We start from the raw sequence: 17815 nt of genomic DNA, 5'->3' as shown, positions 1-17815 counted from the left end.
TATCCATTTTATACATAGTAGTGTATACTGTCAATCCCAATCTCCCAATTCATCTCACCACCACCACCACACTTGCCACTTTCCCCCCCTTGGTGTCCATACGTTTGTTCTCTACATCTGTGTCTCTATTTCTGCCCTGCAAACCAGTTCATCTGTACCATTTTTCTAGGTTCCACATGTATGCGTTAATATATGATATTTGTTTTTCTCTTTCTGACTTATTTCACTCTGTACGACAGTCTCTAGATCCATCCACGTCTCTACAAATGACCCACTTTCTTTCCTTTTTATGGTTGAGAAATATTCCATTGTATATATGTACCACATCTTCTTTATCCATTCGTCTGTCGATGGGCATTTAGATTGCTTCCATAACCTGGTTATTGTAAATAGTGCTGCAGTGAACATTGGAGTGCATGTGTCTTTTTGAATTATGGTTTTCTCTGGGTATATGCCCAGGAGTGGGATTACTGGGTCATATGGTAATTCTATTTTTAGTTTTTTAAGGAACCTCCATACTGTTCTTCATAGTGGCTGGATCAATTTACTTTCTCACCAACATTGCAAGAGGGTTCCCTTTTCTCCACACCCTCTCCAGCATTTGTCGTTTGTAGATTTTCTGATGATGCCCATTCTAACAGGTGTGAGGGGATGCCTCATTGTAGTTTTGATTTGCATTTCTCTAATAATTAGTGACATTGAGCATCTTTTCATGTGCTGCTTGGCCATCTGTATGTCTCCTTTGGAGAAATGTCTGTTTAGGTCTTCTGCCCATTTATTGATTGGGTTGTTTGTTTTTTTAGTATTGAGCTGCATGAGCTGTTTATGTATTTTGGAGATTAATCTTTTGTCTGTTGAATCATTTGCAAATATTTTCTCCCATTCTGAGGGTTGTCTTCTTGTCTTGTTTGTAGTTTCCTTTGCTTTGCAAAAGCTTTTAAGTTTCATTAGGTCCCATTTGTTTATTTTTGTTTTTATTTCCATTACTCTAGGAGATGGATCCAAAAAAATCTTGCTGTGATTTATGTCAAAGAGTGTTCTTCCTATGTTTTCCTCTAAGAGTTTTATAGTGTCTGGTCTTACATTTAGGTCTCTAATCCATTTTGAGTTTATGTTTGTGTATGGTGTTAGGGAGTGTTCTAATTTCATTCTTTGACATGTAGCTGTCCAGTTTTCCCAGCACCACTTATTGAAGAGGCTGTCTTTTCTCCATTGTATATCCTTGCCTCCTTTGTCATAGATTAGTTGACCATAGGTGGGTGGGTTTATCTCTGGGCTTTCTACTCTGTTCCATTGATCTATATTTCTGTTTTTGTACCACTACCATATTATCTTGATTACTGTAGCTTTGTAGTATAGCCTGAAGTCAGGGACCCTGATTCCTCCAGCTCTGGTTTTTTCCCTCAAGACTGCTTTGGCTATTCGGGGTCTTTTGTGTCTCCATATAAATTTTAAGATTTTTTTGTTCTAGTTCTGTAAAAAATGCCACTGGTTATTTGATAGGGATTGCATTGAATCTGTAGACTGCTTTGGGTAGTATACTCATTTTCACAATATTGATTCTTCCAATCCAAGAACATGGTATATCTCTCCATCTGTTTGTGTCATCTTTGATTTCTTTCATCAGTGTCTTATAGTTTTCTGAGTACAGGTCTTTTACCTCCTTATGTAGGTTTATTCCTAGGTATTTTATTCTTTTTGTTGCAATGGTGAATGGGATTGTTTCCTTAATTTCTCTTTCTGATCTTTTGTTGTTAGTGTATAGGAATGCAAGAGATTTCTGTGCATTAATTTTGTATCCTGCAACTTTCCCAAATTCATTGATTAGCTCTAGTAGTTTTCTGGTAGCATCTTTAGGATTCTCTGTGTATAGTATCATGTCATCTGCAAACAGTGACAGTTTTACTTCTTCTTTTCCAATTTGTAATCCTTTTATTTCTTTTTCTTCTCTGATTGCCATGGCTAGGACTTTGAAAACTATGTTGAATAATAATGGCGAGAGTTGACATCCTTGTCTTGTTCCTGACCTTAGAGGAAATGCTTTCAGTTTTTCACTATTGAGAGCGATGTTTGCTGTGAGTTTGTCGTATATGGCCTTTATTATGTTGAGGTAGGTTCCCTCTATGCCCACTTTCTGGAGAGTTTTTATCATAAATCGGTGTTGAATTTTGTCAAAAGCTTTTTCTGCATCTATTAGGTGTGTTAAGATCTTAAAAGCAAACAGGAGAGATGAGAATATATTAGGAGGGGAGGGGCAAAGGCCAGGAGGAAACTGTAAACATCTTTATGGTCTCTCAGCAGATACAAATCAACTTGGTGCTCTGGGTCCAATATAGGCAAAAGTCAATATTCAAAAAGACTAATATGGTGAATGAAGATCAGAGCAGCAGGAAACCATACAACACCTAAGAAGCAGGTTGTAAGGGGTAAGTTCTGGATAAAAGGTAATGTGCCGAGGATGATGCAAGACACAATCCACAGCTAAAAATGTGGAATAAGGAGAAGTGTCTGTCAGGGGAGGTTCCTAGGTCCCCAGTCAAACAGAATTCAAGTTCCAGCCCAGTTATACAGCGTGGATATACTCGGGGGTGTTGAGGATACTGGGAGTGCTGAGACTATAGCTTCTCAAGGAATTCAAACTGCAGACATTAGACTAATTCCTCACCTCACCCCCTAGAGAACGTAAGGTGCTAAATATCCTTACAGATTTGGTTAGTATTGACACAAACACTGAATGTGGCTACTTTTTCCAGCTGAAATTCTTTAGGGCTTGATGCTGAGCAGTGCTTAGGGAAGCTGAGATTGACACACCCTCTGTGTAAGTATGATAAAAATGACATATATGTGGCCCCAGGTTGCCTTTTGGTTTGCAGATATAGCTGATATTTACAGCGCCCCTTCCTGTCTGCCATTTAGGTTATTTCTACACAGAAAAATATGCCTGAAAAACAGTCAATCCAAAACTTAACATTCTGAAAACAGAATTGAATCAACTGCAATCAAAAGGATACACTAAGTCTAAACCAACCCTAAAATGATCCTCCCCTACAACAACAACAACAACAACAAAAAGAATCATTCTGAGAAAGGTCAATTCTATAACACTGTGCGGTCAAGGTCTGAAATATTTGCCTCTTAAAATCTCTGCTCCAAAGAATAATTTACAGTCATAGTTACTAGGAAAACCCGCCTCCTCCTGTTGCTTCCACATGAGTCAGAACCATTATACTATGATAACATATAACCCACAACTGCAAAATATTGCCCCATGATTTTTAGGAAGCTTTCCAAACCACATCCTCTTTAGCCCTCCAGTCCATCGTGAACACTACATTCAGTTGCTTTATCACCGGGAAAAGCACACCCTTTCTTCAGTCTTAAATCCACTCTCCTAATATGAAGTGAATTTCTTTAAAAGCTCTCTTTACAGCCGTAACCCTGATTGTGTTATTCCCTGGGTTGTATTAACAACGCCCTTCTCTGAGGTGTGATATCCAGCTCTGATCGTTAGAGTTCTCCCTGCTTCAAGAGCGTTTCCATTGTTTTTCTTAATTCTTTGTTGTTTCTAAAATCAAGTTCTTTAAAAGTTTCAGGTTTATTCAAAACTTTTCTGCCCTAAAGTTGCTGTGACTCTTCACTCATCAATTTCACTACTAGAATTCCATTCTAAGGAAGGACTCATAGAGGAGCACAGAAATTCAGCTATAAATACATTTACAACAGGGTTATTAGAAGAATGGAAATGACCTAAACAGCCAACTATAGAGTTTGGTTAAATAAACTATGGTATATCCACATTCCAGAATCTATACAACCTTTAAGAATATTGTGAAAGAATATGCAATAACATGAAATTATTCATAGTATACTGCTAAGTAAAATAAATCTATTAACAAAACAGTATGTATAATATCTTTTTGTTTTTAAAAAATCATATATATAAAATTATTTTATATAACCTATTTTTTATACATATATTAATATATAAATCACTTCTTGTATAAAATATGGAATAACATTTCTGTACTGGCTTTATAACATTTTCATGACAAAATTTATAAGTGCCTTTAAATTTAGAGTGTAAAGTAATATAATTTTTAAATAATGATTAACAACTTACTGAAAAAGATGATGTAATATCTGTCAGTCAAAATGACAAAATGGCAAGACTAATCTGCATATTCTTCATCAACCATTCAAATGAACAGGAATGTCCCAGCTTTAATACTGTCCAATTGAGTGGTGCAAATAAAAGTGCATCAGTAAAAGGTTCTCTAATACAATATACATGGAAAGAGTGTTTATTACATTTCTCATAGCAATAACATTGTGAATCATTCATCCTCCTTTTTTGAAACTCTAAAAGCCTTTTCCCCTCATTTGTCTCCTCCATCTCTTTTGCTGTTCGATGGCAGGCCAGGAAATTTAATGTCTTCTCTGTTCAGCAAGAAATGGCAGAAATGGGAGCTGCCTCAAGCCTCTGCCTCCTACAGCCATGTTCTCTGTAGCCCTTCTAACTGCCAAGACACTGGCCCTATACATTTAGCAGGGTGTGACAGAGGGATAGAGGTCAACATAACATGTTCATTAAGACAAGTATTTGTGCTTTCACTATGTAAGCATGATATATAGCTCCCAAGCTCTGAGGCAGCTACGTGATATATGTATATTCACCTACAGCCTCAGCTTTATGAACTGTATCCCTTGGAGATAGCAGCAGCTCCAATAACTAGGTACACAGCCAATAATTACTTTCATCTTTCTCCTTTTATTTACTCTTTAAGAGATTCATTAAGATGAAGAATGACTGCATTGCTTTGCTAAGCCATTTTTATTACTTTCCTAATTCATTTATCATGACCTTTGGAACTATTAGTTTGGTTTTCACCTTACAGAATCTTATTTTATTAAAACTAGGTTCTGCATCCTCAGTGGTTGTTTTCAGACGGGCCTTTTGGCTTACTCACTATTTAATATAAGTGACATATGGCAGAATTTTTCTTTTATAAAGACACACAAATGTATAATATATATGGTCACTGAGAGTCACTATATATGCTTAAAACTGGTATTGGATCACTCATAAATTGTTTTTATGGCTATTCATTTTGTAGCCTTGAATCCCTCCACAAAAAAGGAGTGCTAAGGAAAGAAGGAAAGGTGAGCAGTGGTTAATGTAGGGAGCACATATCACAAACAAGACACTGTACTAGGTGCTATGCTGTGTCACTGAGTCCTCACAGAAACTCTACAAGTTGGCAATATTCCACCTATTTTAGAGATAAAGAAGTTTTGGCTCAAAAAGGATAAGTGACTTGCTCAAGGTTACACAGTAAGGTCACACGGTAAAGTCACACAATAAATACTGGGATTGAACCAACTATACCAGTGGCCCATGCCTTGTTCTGTTGACCTGTTCCTTCTCTTTTCTCAATCCTAAGTACTAAAAAGATATGTGCCAGATATATGTCACTTACATGACATAAAGGTAAAAGTCCACATCACTATTCTCTCTTCCTTTAGCTCTTCCTCAGAGGAGACCTACCAGGCATCTCTTAATCCTTTACAGAGAATATCAATCTTTGAAAGGCTAAATGTGCAGAAAACTTACTCTATCTTGTGGCTGTCTTAAAGTAGAGCTCCAAAACACACTGTAAAAGAAACTGTCGATGGAATGAGAAAACAAGACACATATTTGGAGAAAATATTTTTTGCAAAAGATGTATTTGATAAAGGACTGTGATCCAAAATATACAAACAACTCTTAAAACTCAACAATGTTTAAAAACTCAACTTAAAAATGGACAAAAAAGATCTGAATAGACACCTTGCCAAAGGGGAGTATGTATATATATATATATATATATATATATATATATATATATATATATGACATATATATATATATATATGACATATATATATATATATGTCAAATAAGCATTTTAAAAGATATTCTACATTATATATCATTAGGGAATTGCAAATTAAAACAAGACATCACTACACACCTATTAGAATTTCCAAAATCCAAAACACTGATAACACTAAATGCTGGTAAGGATGTGGAGCGACAAGAACTTTCATTTATTGCTGGTGGGAATGCAAAATGGTACAGGCATTTTAGAAGACATTTTAGCATTTTTTTAAACAAAACCAAACATACTTTTACCACATGATCCAGCAATATGCTCCTTGGTATTTACCCATAGAAGCTGAAATCTTAAATCCGCTCAGAGACCTGAACAGGGATGCTTATAGCAGCTTTATTCATAATTGCCTAAACTTGGAAGCAACCAAGATGTTCTTCAGTAAATGAATGGATTGATCAACTGAATGGATTAATACACCCAGACACTGGAATTTATTAAGTACTAAAAAGAAATGAGATGTCAAGACATGGGAAGACACAGAAGAACCTTAAATGCATATTATTAAGTGAAAGAAGCCAACATTAAAATGTTACACACTGTATGATTCCAACTATATGACATTCTTGAAAAGGCAAAATTATGAAGGAAAAAAATTAGTGGTTGCTGGAGGTGACATTAGAAAGATGGTAGACTAGGAGGTCCCAACACTCATCACTCCCACAAAAACAACAAAAACAACAAAAACAATAAATAAACAACTACAAACTGATGAAAATAGCTCTGGGAGAGCTCTAAACTACAATGAAGAAACAGCAGAAACCCTGTGGAGCTCAAAAACAAAGGATGGCCATCTAGAAGAGCATAGGGAGCATTTTACCTGCATTGCCCCATAGCCCAGTCCAGGGCAGCTCAGCAACAAGAAGGATCCCCTCAGAGGGGTTTTACCCCACAGGAAAAAGGAGAGTAGGAGGACCCCAGCAAGCCTTGCCACGGTGGATGTTTGCAGCCTGTGCTACTGAGGACCCCCACAGTCTTTATCAACACTGAATCTGAATGACAGAGCTGCCCAGAGTCCCCACTGCTGAATCTCCCCCTCAAGGATGGAGCTGTCTCTGCACTGAGACCTGCCCCTACTGCTGTGCCAAGCTCTGCAAGATAAGGATGCCACAGCACCTTGCCATATAGGGCACTGGAGCTGCCACTGCTCTGCATCCCCCCTCCCCAGCCAGGGTCTTAAGTCAAGGTTGCTGCACTGTGCCCCACCCCTGGGTCCCAAGTCATGCTTTGACCTGCCATTACTGGTGCTGAGCTGCCACTGCTCTGCACTGCACCATCTGGGTCCCAAGTCGTGGTTTCAACCCACTATAGCTGGGCTGCACTACTGTTGTTCAGTACCCCCACCCCCAGTCCTCAGTCACAGCTTTGCTCCATAATCACCAGGGAGTGCTGATATTGCCCTGGGCCCCACCCCCTGGGCCCTTAGTCAGGGATTTGGCCCAGCATAACTAGGGCCAAGATGCTGCTGCTCTGCACCCTACCCCCTGGGGACAAAGTCAGGATGCAGGAGCACCTCTCACCAAGGTAGTACTCAAAGCCTTAGTAATTGGTGTGTTGGTTTCTCTCAGCAGACAGAGTTAGGGTGAGGATGAATCAAGGGAGGAGGAACATGATTTTAGATAGGGCTGAACTTGTTGATATAGGTGAATATAAAGAAGAGCCTGGATTCAACATGTTAGCTAGAGCAGCTGGGAGTGGCTCTAATTGTTTTGCTGTTGATAGATTAAAAAACAAGACTCATCAACCAATGTGATGCACCACAACAACAACAACAAAAAGACAAAAACCACATGATCATCTCAGATGCAGAAAAAGCATTTGATAAAATTCAACATCCATTTATGATAAAAACTCTTACCAAAATGGGTATAGAAGGAACATATCTCAACATAATAAAAGATATTTATGACAAACTCACAGCCAACATAATACTCAATGGTGAAAAGCTGAAAGCCTTCCCACTAAAATCTGAAACAAGACAAGGATGCTCACTCTCACCACTTCTATTCAATATTGTATTGGAAGTCCTAAACACAGCAATCAGATAAGAAAAAGAAATAAAAGTTATACAAATTGGAAGGGAAGAGATAAAACTGCCATTATATGCAGATTACATGATACTATATATAGAAAACCCTAGATACGCCACACAAAATCTACTAGAACTGATAAACAAATACAGCAAGGTAACAGAATACAAGATTAACATACAAAAATCTGTTGCATTTCTTTACACTAACAATAAAATATCAAAAAGGGAAAGTAAAAAAAATTCTTTTAAAATTGAATACAAAAAATAAAATACTTAGTAATAAACCTAACCAAGGAGGTAAAAGACCTATATGCTGAGAACTATAAAACACTGATAAAGGAAATTGAAGATGATTCAAAGAAATGGAAAGATATCCCACACTTTTGGATTGGAGGTATTAAAATTGTTAAAATGGCCATACTACCAAATGCAATCTACAGATTTAATGTGATCCCTGGCAAATTACCCATGACATTTTTCACAGAACTAGAACAAATAGTTTGAAAATTTATATGGAACCACAAAAGACCCAGAATTGTCAAAGCAATCCTGAGGAAAAAGAACAAAACTGGAGGCATAACCCTCCCTGACTTCAGACTATATACAAAGCTACAGTAATCAAAACAGCATGGTATTGTCACAAAAACAAATATATAGATCAGTGGAGCAGAATAGGTAGCCCAGAAATAAATCCACACACCTATGGTCAATTAATCTTAGACAAAGAAGGTAAGAATATACAATGGAGAAAAGACTGTCTCTTCAGCAGCTGATGTTGGGAAGGCTGGACAGCTGCATGTAAATCAATGAAGCTAGAACACTCCCTCACACCATACACAAAATAAACTCAAAGTGGCTTAAAGACTTAAATATGGGACATGACACCATAAAACTCCTAGAAGGGAACATAAGCAAAAAATTCTCTGACATAAATCGTAGCAACGTTTTCTTAGGCCAGTCTCCCAAGGCAATAGAAATAAAAGCAAAAATAAACAAATGGGACCTAATCAAACTTATAACCTTTTGCATAGCAAAGGAAACCATAAAAAAAACAAAAACCAACCTACAGGCTGGAAGAAAATATTTGCAAATGATGTGACTGACAAGGGATTAATTTCCAAAATACACAAACAGTCCACACAACTCAGTAACAAAAAAACAAACAACCCAATCACAAAATGGGCAGAAGACCTAAACAGACATTTCTCCAAAGAAGACAAACAGATGGTCAGTAGGCACATGAAAAGATGCTCAACATTGCTAATTATTAAAGAAATTCAAATCAAAACTACAATGAGGTACCACCTCACACTGGTCAAAATGGCCATCATTAAAAAGTCTACAAATAATAAATGCTAGGGAGGGTGCAGAGAAAAGAGAACCCTCCTACATTGTTGGTGGGAGTGTAAATTGGTGCAGCCACTATGGAAAACAGTATGGAGGTTCCTTAAAAAACTAAAAATAGAGTTGCCATGTGATCCAGCAATCCCACTCTTATGCATATATCCAGAGAAAACTCTATTTCAAAAAGACACATGCACCCCAATGTTCATAGCAGCACTATTTACAAAAGCCAAGACATGGAAGCAACCTAAATGTCCATTGATAGATGAAGGGATAAAGATATGGTATATATATACAATGGAATACTACTCAGCCATTAAAAAAGAATGAAATAATGCTATTTGCAGCAACATGGATAGACCCCAAGCTGTTTTCCTCTTTCCATTATATTTCTTTTCAAGAGAAGCAATTCCCTACTTTTTCCCATAGGCACACTGTTGAATAAACGAATTAAAATTTTATTATCTTGGCTGTCCGTTTTGTACATTCTTGCCTTCACAGAAAACCTTCCTAGAATTACACAGCTTCATTTTCTCTAAAAGTAAAAGGTAAGCACTCTCTCCATCACTAAAGCATTCCTTTTTTCCATAAGCAGCAGCATCTCAGAACCTGTACTCAGCCAGAAGTGTATAAGGGAAATATCTAATGATTTCTACATTAGTGATTATATTTCATTTAGTTTCCAATAAAAATGACTTTATGCCTACTATTGAGACTGCCATTCAAAAATATTTAATGAATTAATGCTACATGTAGAACTCTATCCTAAATCCACTTAAGAAGCAAACACAGTAAAAGAATGTAATATAAACTAGGGAATGCAGGACTCAGTAGACCAACAGGTAGCCAATCTGGGATGTAGTCACAGAGCCATGATGTGATTTGGGCCAAGTCATATCATCCCTATGCCTTTCAATTCCCTTTTCCAAAAAAGGATTGTCTATCTCAGATGGCAAAGAAGTTTCATCTCAAGTGCCAAATCCAGGTGATTGGTAATGGTGCCTTGAGTACTGAGAAAAAATGTGAGGCTCAGTACAGGCCCAGTGAAGAGTGCTATGATCAGTTCATGGTGTCTGTCAAGGTCATTAGTGAGAGAAGTTTTGGAAAGAGGACATTAGCAGTCTGCCCTCTCTAAATGATTTAAATATAAAGACTCCTCAATATTTTTAATAAAACATGATCTGATTCACCATGCTCTACATTCTAATGTAGTACTGTATTCTCAATGATAAAATAATGAGTATTTACTTTCCTATACTTTAGCTCATCATTAATTATTTATTTTATAGTGTACAACATTTTTTGCAAATGACTAAGAAAATCTTGCATATTATTTTAAAAATATATTCAGTGTTTAATTTTTAAAAGATCAGTTGAATTTAACTATCCAAGTGAGTGAAAAATTAGGGCAAAGTTGTAAAAAGTGTTGAATGAAAATACCAGTGGATATGAATGCTCATGGCCTGAATTCATAACATGATTTTGTGTCTTACCTTAAAACATTAAATTTCCCTGTTTTTTTCCTGAAATTTTTATTTGGGATTCATTTTCACAGAACACAATTTGCTATTAATATCAACAGCAAATATTTTATGCCTAGTTTTTTAAAATGTGATATACATATATATATCCCACAAAATATATATGTACCTTTATATTTAAAAGCTTTGATTTGAATGCTAACTAAATGATTTTTTGTTAATCAAGTTGCAAAACTGTAAAACAATAGGTGGAATTTTGTAGTTTAAAGAAGTAATTATTTAGTTTCTATTTTAATATTTAAGACATTTATCAATGCTTGGTCAAATGTGATCCACCTTGGATCGTAAGCCACCTGAATTCCAATACATTGCTCTCTTATAGAGCAATATGAATGGAGTTCAGGTTCCACTGGTTGAGCAAGACATTAGTAATTTCTCATTTTCTAAAGTAAAATCATATTTATTCTTTTAAAAATGTATTCCATTATTTTTCCAGAAATCTAAGCATTATAAATGTTATAGTATTGCTCTTTTTTCTCTCAAGAGGACATTTTAAAACTGGTATCAGTAAGTTTTCCATTTTTAAATGGGAAAGGATATCTACATACAGTTTTTCTAATGATAAGTTAATTATTGACATAAACAGATGGAATGCATTTAAAATGATTCTTGTTTATTTTACATGAAGATTCAGTAGGTACATTTATCTGACAAATTGGGGGATTTTGGTATAACAAAAATTTTTCATTTTTACTTTACAATTCCTCAGTTGTCCTCCCCTTTTCATTTCCTTGGCTCTTCTACTAGGTTTTATAAATATATAATTTACAGGCCATTCACTGCAACTCTAGTAAAGATGACTATGGATAGAGATTTCATTTTGCTCACCTCACACACACACAAAAAAAGTCATAACTCAGAAATAAACTTCTTGCAACCCCACTGATACTCCTAAGACTCTAATGGGCCTATTCAGATTTATCTCCAAATTGGCGCAAATTACTTGATTAAAAATTTATAATAAAGAATATTAGAAATATCTATAATGACTATAACCCTAAATGACAATGGAAACTTCCTGTTGTCAAAGTATAAAAGACAACAACTTTTACTATATTACCTTTTGCTCAATGAGCTTAAGATTCATTTTGCAACCCTTTAGATCCCCACTTGGTACTAATTTCACAACAGCATTAGAGGCAAATAAGATGATTTATTACTGTCGTCATTTACCCTGTGTTTTTACAGCATTAGTTCCTGTTTCCAAGATGTACAGCATTTGTGCCAAGAGACAGTCAGAAGATGTTAGCAGTCAACAAAGAGGCAATGTCTACAAAATGGATTGAGAATTCAGGGAATCAGCAAGCCAGGAAGGAATTAACACTTTATTTTTTTTAACATGTTTATTGGAGTATAATTGCTTTACAATGGTGTGTTAGTTTCTGCTGTATAACAAAGTGAATCAGCCATACAAATACAAATATCCCCATATCTCCTCCCTCTTGCATCTCCCTCCCACCCTCCCTATCCCACCCCTCTAGGTGGACACAAAGCAACAAGCTGATCTCCCTGTGCTATGCAGCTGCTTCCTACTAGCCATCTATTTCACATTTGGTAGTGTATATATGTCAATGCCACTCTCTCACTTCATCCCAGCATACCCTTGCCCCTCCCAGTGTCCTCAAATCCATTCTCTACGTCTGTCTTTATTCCTGTCCTGCCCCTAGGTTCTTCAGAACCATTTTTTTTTGTTTTAGATTCCATATATATGTGTTAGCATACAGTATTTATTTTTCTCTTTCTGACTTACTTCACTCTGTATGACACTCTCTAGGTCCATCTACCTCACTACAAATAACTCAATTTCTTTTTTTTATGGCTGAGTAATATTCCATTGTATATATGTGCCACATCTTCTTTATCCAATCATCTGTCGATGGAAACTTAGGTTGCTTCCATGTCCTGGCTATTGTAAATAGAGCTGCAGTGAACATTGTGGTACATGACTCTTTTTGAATTATGGTTTTCTCAGAGTATATGCCCAGTTGTGGGATTGCTGGGTCGTATGGTAGTTCTAGTTTTCGTTTTTTAAGGAACCTCCATGCTGTTCTCCATAGTGGCTGTATTAATTTACATTCACACCAACAGTGCAAGAGGGCTCCCTTTTCTCCACACCCACTCCAGCATTTATTGTTTGTAGATTTTTTGATGATGGCCATTCTGACTGGTGTGAGGTGATACCTCATTGTAGTTTTATTTTGCATTTCTCTAGTGATTAATGATGTTGAGCGTCCTTTCACGTGTTTGTGGGCAATCTGTATGTCTTCTTTGGAGAAATGTCTATTTAGGTCTTCTCCCCATTTTTGGATTGACTTCTTTGTTTTGTTGATACTGAGCTGCTTGTATATTTTGGAGATTAATTTTTTGTCCACTGCTTCATTTGCAAATATTTTCTCCAATTCTAAGCATTGTCTTTTTATCTTGTTTATGATTTCCTTTGCTGTGCAAAAGCTTTTAAGTTTCATTAGGTCCCATTTGTTCATTTTTGTTTTTATTTCTATTTCTCTAGGAGGTGGGTCAAAAAGGATCTTACTGTGATTTATGTCATAGAGTGTTCTGCCTATGTTTTCCTCTAAGAGTTTTACATGTCTGGCCTTACATTTAGGTCTTTAATCCATATTGAGTTTATTTTTGTGTATGGTGTTAGGGAGTGTTCTAATTTCATTCTTTTATATGTAGCTGTCCAGTTTTCCCAGCACCACTTATTGAAGAGGCTGTTTTTCTCAATTATATATCCTTGCCTCCTTTATCAAAGATAAGGTGACCATATGTGTGTGGGTTTATCTCTGGGCTTTCTATCGTGTTCCATGGATCTATATTTCTGTTTTTGTACCAGTACCATACTGTCTTGATTACTGTAGCTTTGTAGTATAGGCAGAAGTCCAGGAGCCTGATTCCTCCAGCTCCATTTTTTTTTTCTCAAGATTCCTTTGGCTATTCGGGGTCTTTTGTGTTTCCATACAAATTGTGAAATTTTTTGTTCTAGTTCTGTGAAAAATACCATTGGCAGTTTGATAGGGATTGCATTGAATCTGTAGATTGCTCTGCATAATATAGTCATTTTCACAATGTTGATTTCTCCAATCCAAGAACATGGTATATCTCTCCATCTGTTTCTATCATCTTTAATTTCTTTCATCAGTGTCGTATAGTTTTCTGCATAAGGGTCTTTTGTCTCCTTAGGTAGGTTTATTCCTAGGTATTTTATTCTTTTTGTTGCAGTGGTAAATAGGAGTGTTTCCTTGATTTCTATTTAAGATTTTTCATCATCACTGTATAGAAATGCAAGAGATTTCTGGGCATTAATTTTGTATCCTGCTGCTTTACCAAGTTCATTGATTAGCTCTAGTAGTTTTCTGGTAGCGTCTTCAGGATTCTCTATGTATAGTATCATGTCATCTGCAAACAGTAACAGTTTTACTTCTTCTTTCCGATTTGGATTCCTTTTATTTCTTTTTCTTCTCTGATTGCTGTGGCTAAAACTTCCAAAACTCTGTTGAATAACAGCGGTGAGAGTGGGCAACCATGTCTTGTTCCTGTTCTTAGTGGAAATGGTTTCAGTTTTTTCACCCCTGAGGACGATGTTGGCTGTGGGTTTGTCATGTATGGCCTTTATTATGTTGAGGTAAGTACCCTCTATGCCTAGTTTCTGGAGGGTTTTTATCATAAATGGGTGTTGAAAGCTTTTTCTGCATCTATTGATGTTCATATGGTTTTTCTCCTTCAATTTATTAATATGGTGTATCACACTGATTGATTTGCATATATTGAAGAATCCTTGCATTCCTGGGATAAACCCCACTTGATCATGGTGTATGAGCCTTTTAATGTGCTGTTGGATTCTGTTTGCTAGTATTTTGTTGAGGATTTTTGCATCTTTGTTCATCAGTGATATTGGCCTGTAGTTTTCTTTTTTTGCAACATCTTTGTCTGGTTTTGGTATCAGACTGATGGTGACCTCATAGAAGGAGTTGGGGAGTGTTCCTCCTTCTACTATATTTTGGAAGAGTTTGAGAAGGATAGGTGTTAGCTCTTCTCTAAACGTTTGATAGAATTCTCCTGTGAATCCATCTGGTCCTGGGCCTTTGTTTGTTGGAATATTTTTAATCACAGTTTCAATTTCAGTGCTTGTGATTGGTCTGTTTATATTTTCTATTTCATCCTGGTTCAGTCTCGGAAGGTTGTGCTTCTAAGAATTTGTCCATTTCTTCCAGGTTGTCCATTTTATTGGCATAGAGTTGCTTGTAGTAATCTCTCATGATCCTTTGTATCTCTGCAGTGTCAGTTGTTACTTCTCCTTTTTCATTTCTAATTCTATTGATTTGAGTCTTCTCCCTTTTTTCTTGATGAGTCTGGCTAATGGTTTATCAATTTTGTTTATCTTCTCAAAAAAACAGCTTTTAGTTTTATTGATCTTTCCTATTGTTTCTTTCATTTCTTTTTCATTTATTTCTGATCTGATCATTATGATTTCTTTCCTTCTGCTAACTTTGGGGTTTCTTTTGTTCTTCTTTCTCTAATTGCTTTAGGTGTAAGGTTAGGTTGTTTATTTGAGATGTTTCTTGTTTCTTCAGGCAGGATTGTATTGCTATAAACTTCCCTCTTAGAACTGCTTTTGCTGCATCCCAGAGGTTTTGGGTAGTCGTGTTTTCATTGTCATTTGTTTCTAGGTATTTTTTGATTTCCTTTTTGATTTCTTCAGTGATGTCTTGGTTATTTGGTAGTGTATTGTTTAGCCTCCATGTGTTTGAATTTTTTACAGATTTTCTCCTGTAATTGATATCTAGTCTCATAGTGTTGTGGTCGGAAAAGATATTTGATACAATTTCAATTTTCTTAAATTTACCAAGGCTTGATTTATAACCCAAGATATCTATCCTAGAGAATGTTCCATGAGCACTTGAGAAGAAAGTGTATTCTGTTGTTTTTGGATGGAATGTTCTATAAATATCAATTAAGTCCATCTTGTTTAATGTATTATTTAAAGCTTGTGGTTCCTTATTAATTTTCATTTTCAATGATCTGTCCATTGTTGAAAGTGGGGTGTTAAAGGCCCCTACTATGACTGTGTGACTGTCAATTTCCCCTTTTATGGCTTTAGCATTTGCCTTATATATTGAGGTGCTCCTATATTGGGTGCATAAATATTCTCCTATGTTTGGTGCATTAATATTTACATTGTTATATCTTCTTCGTGGATTGATCCCTTGATCATTATGTAGTGTCCTTCTTTGTCTCTTGTAAGAGTCTTTATTTTAAAGTCTATTTTTTTCTGATATGAGAATTACTATTCCAGCTTTCTTTTGATTTCCATTTGCATGGAATATCTTTTTCCATCCCCTCACTTTCCATCTGTATGTGTCCCTAGGTCTGAAGTGAGTCTCTTGTAGATGGCACATATACAGGTCTTGTTTTTGTATCCATTCAGCCAGTCTACGTCTCTTGTTGGAACATTTAATCCATTTACATTTAAGGTAATTATTAGTATGTATGTTACTATTACCATTTTCTTAATTGTTTTGGGTTTGTTATTGTAGGTCTTTTCCTTCTCTTGTGTTTACTTCCTAGAGAAGTTCCTTCAGCGTTTGTTGTAAAGCTGGTTTGGTGTTGTTGAATTCTCTTAGCTTTTGCTTATCTGTAAAGGTTTTAATTTCTTGATCGAATCTGAATGAGATCCTTGCTGGGTAGATTAATCTTGGTTGTAGGTTTTTCCCTTTCATCACTTTAAATATGGCCTGCCACACCCTTCTGGCTTGCAGAGTTTCTGCTGAGAAATCAGCTGTTAACCTTATGAGGATTCCTTTGTATGTTATTTGTTGCTTTTCCCTTGCTGCTTTTAATATTTTTTTCTTTGTATTTAATTTTTGATAGTTTGATTAATAAGTGTCCTGGCCTGTTTCTCCTTGGATTTATCCTGTATGGGACTCTCTGCGCTTCTTGGACTTGATTGACTATTTCCTTTTCCATATTAGGGAAGTTTTCAACTATAATCTCTTCAAATATTTTCTCAGTCCCTTTCTTTTTCTCTTTTTCTCCTGGGTCCCCTATAATAGAAATGTTGGTGCATTTAATGTTGTCCCAGAGGTCTCTGAGACTGTCCTCAATTCTTTTCATTCTTTTTTCTTTATTCTGCTCTGTGGTAGTTATTTCCACTATTTTATCTTCCAGGTCACTTATCCATTCTTCTGCCTCAGTTATTCTGCTATTGATTCCTTGTAGAGAATTTTTAATTTCATTTATTGTGTTGTTCATCATTGTTTGTTTGCTCTTTAGTTCCTCTAGGTCTTTGTTAAATGTTTCTTGTATTTTCACCATTCTGTTTTGAAGATTTTTGATCATCATTACTGTCATTACTCTGAATTCTTTTTCAGGTAGACTGCCTAATTCCTCATTTGTTTGGTCTGGTGGGTTTTTACCTTGCTCCGTCATCTGCTGTGTATTTCTCTGTCTTCTCATTTTGCTTAACTTACTGCATTTGGGGTCTCCTTTTTGCAGGCTGAAGGTTCATAGTTCCCATTGTTTTTGGTGTCTGCCCCCAGTGGCTAAGGTTGGTTCAGAGGGTTGTGTGGGCTTCTGGTGGAGCGGTCTGGTGCCTGTGTTCTGGTGGATGAGGCTAGATCTTGTCTTTCTGGTGGGCAGGACCATGTCTGGTGGTGTGTTATGGGGTGTGTGTGAACTTATTATGATTTTAGGCAGACTCTCTGCTAATGGGTCGGGTTGTATTCCTGTCTTACTAGTCGTTTGGCATGGGGTGTCCAGTACTGTAGCTTCCTGGTTGTTGAGTGAAGCTGGTTCTTAGCATTGAGATGCAGATGTCTGGGAGACCTTTCTCCGTTTGATATTATGTGGACCTGGGAGGTCTCTTGTGGTCCAATGTCCTGAACTCAACTCTCCCACCTAAGAGGCTCAGGCCTGACACTTGGCTGGAGCACCAAGACCCTGTGAGCAACATGGCTCAGAGTAAAAGG

The 17815-nt window shown here is 36.5% G+C and overlaps 1 protein-coding gene across 1 annotated transcript in view; it reads right to left on the bottom strand.

The window, feature by feature from the left end:
- Nucleotides 1-17815, bottom strand: part of METTL4 (methyltransferase 4, N6-adenosine) — a 473984-nt gene that overhangs the window by 218270 nt on the left and 237899 nt on the right. The window lies entirely within an intron of this gene.

The sequence above is a fragment of the Balaenoptera ricei genome, chromosome 14 (assembly GCF_028023285.1).
Source record: "Balaenoptera ricei isolate mBalRic1 chromosome 14, mBalRic1.hap2, whole genome shotgun sequence".
NCBI lineage: Eukaryota > Metazoa > Chordata > Mammalia > Artiodactyla > Balaenopteridae > Balaenoptera > Balaenoptera ricei.
The sequence above is the reverse complement of the archived record's forward strand: the minus strand, read 5'-3'. Positions and strand labels throughout refer to the sequence as shown.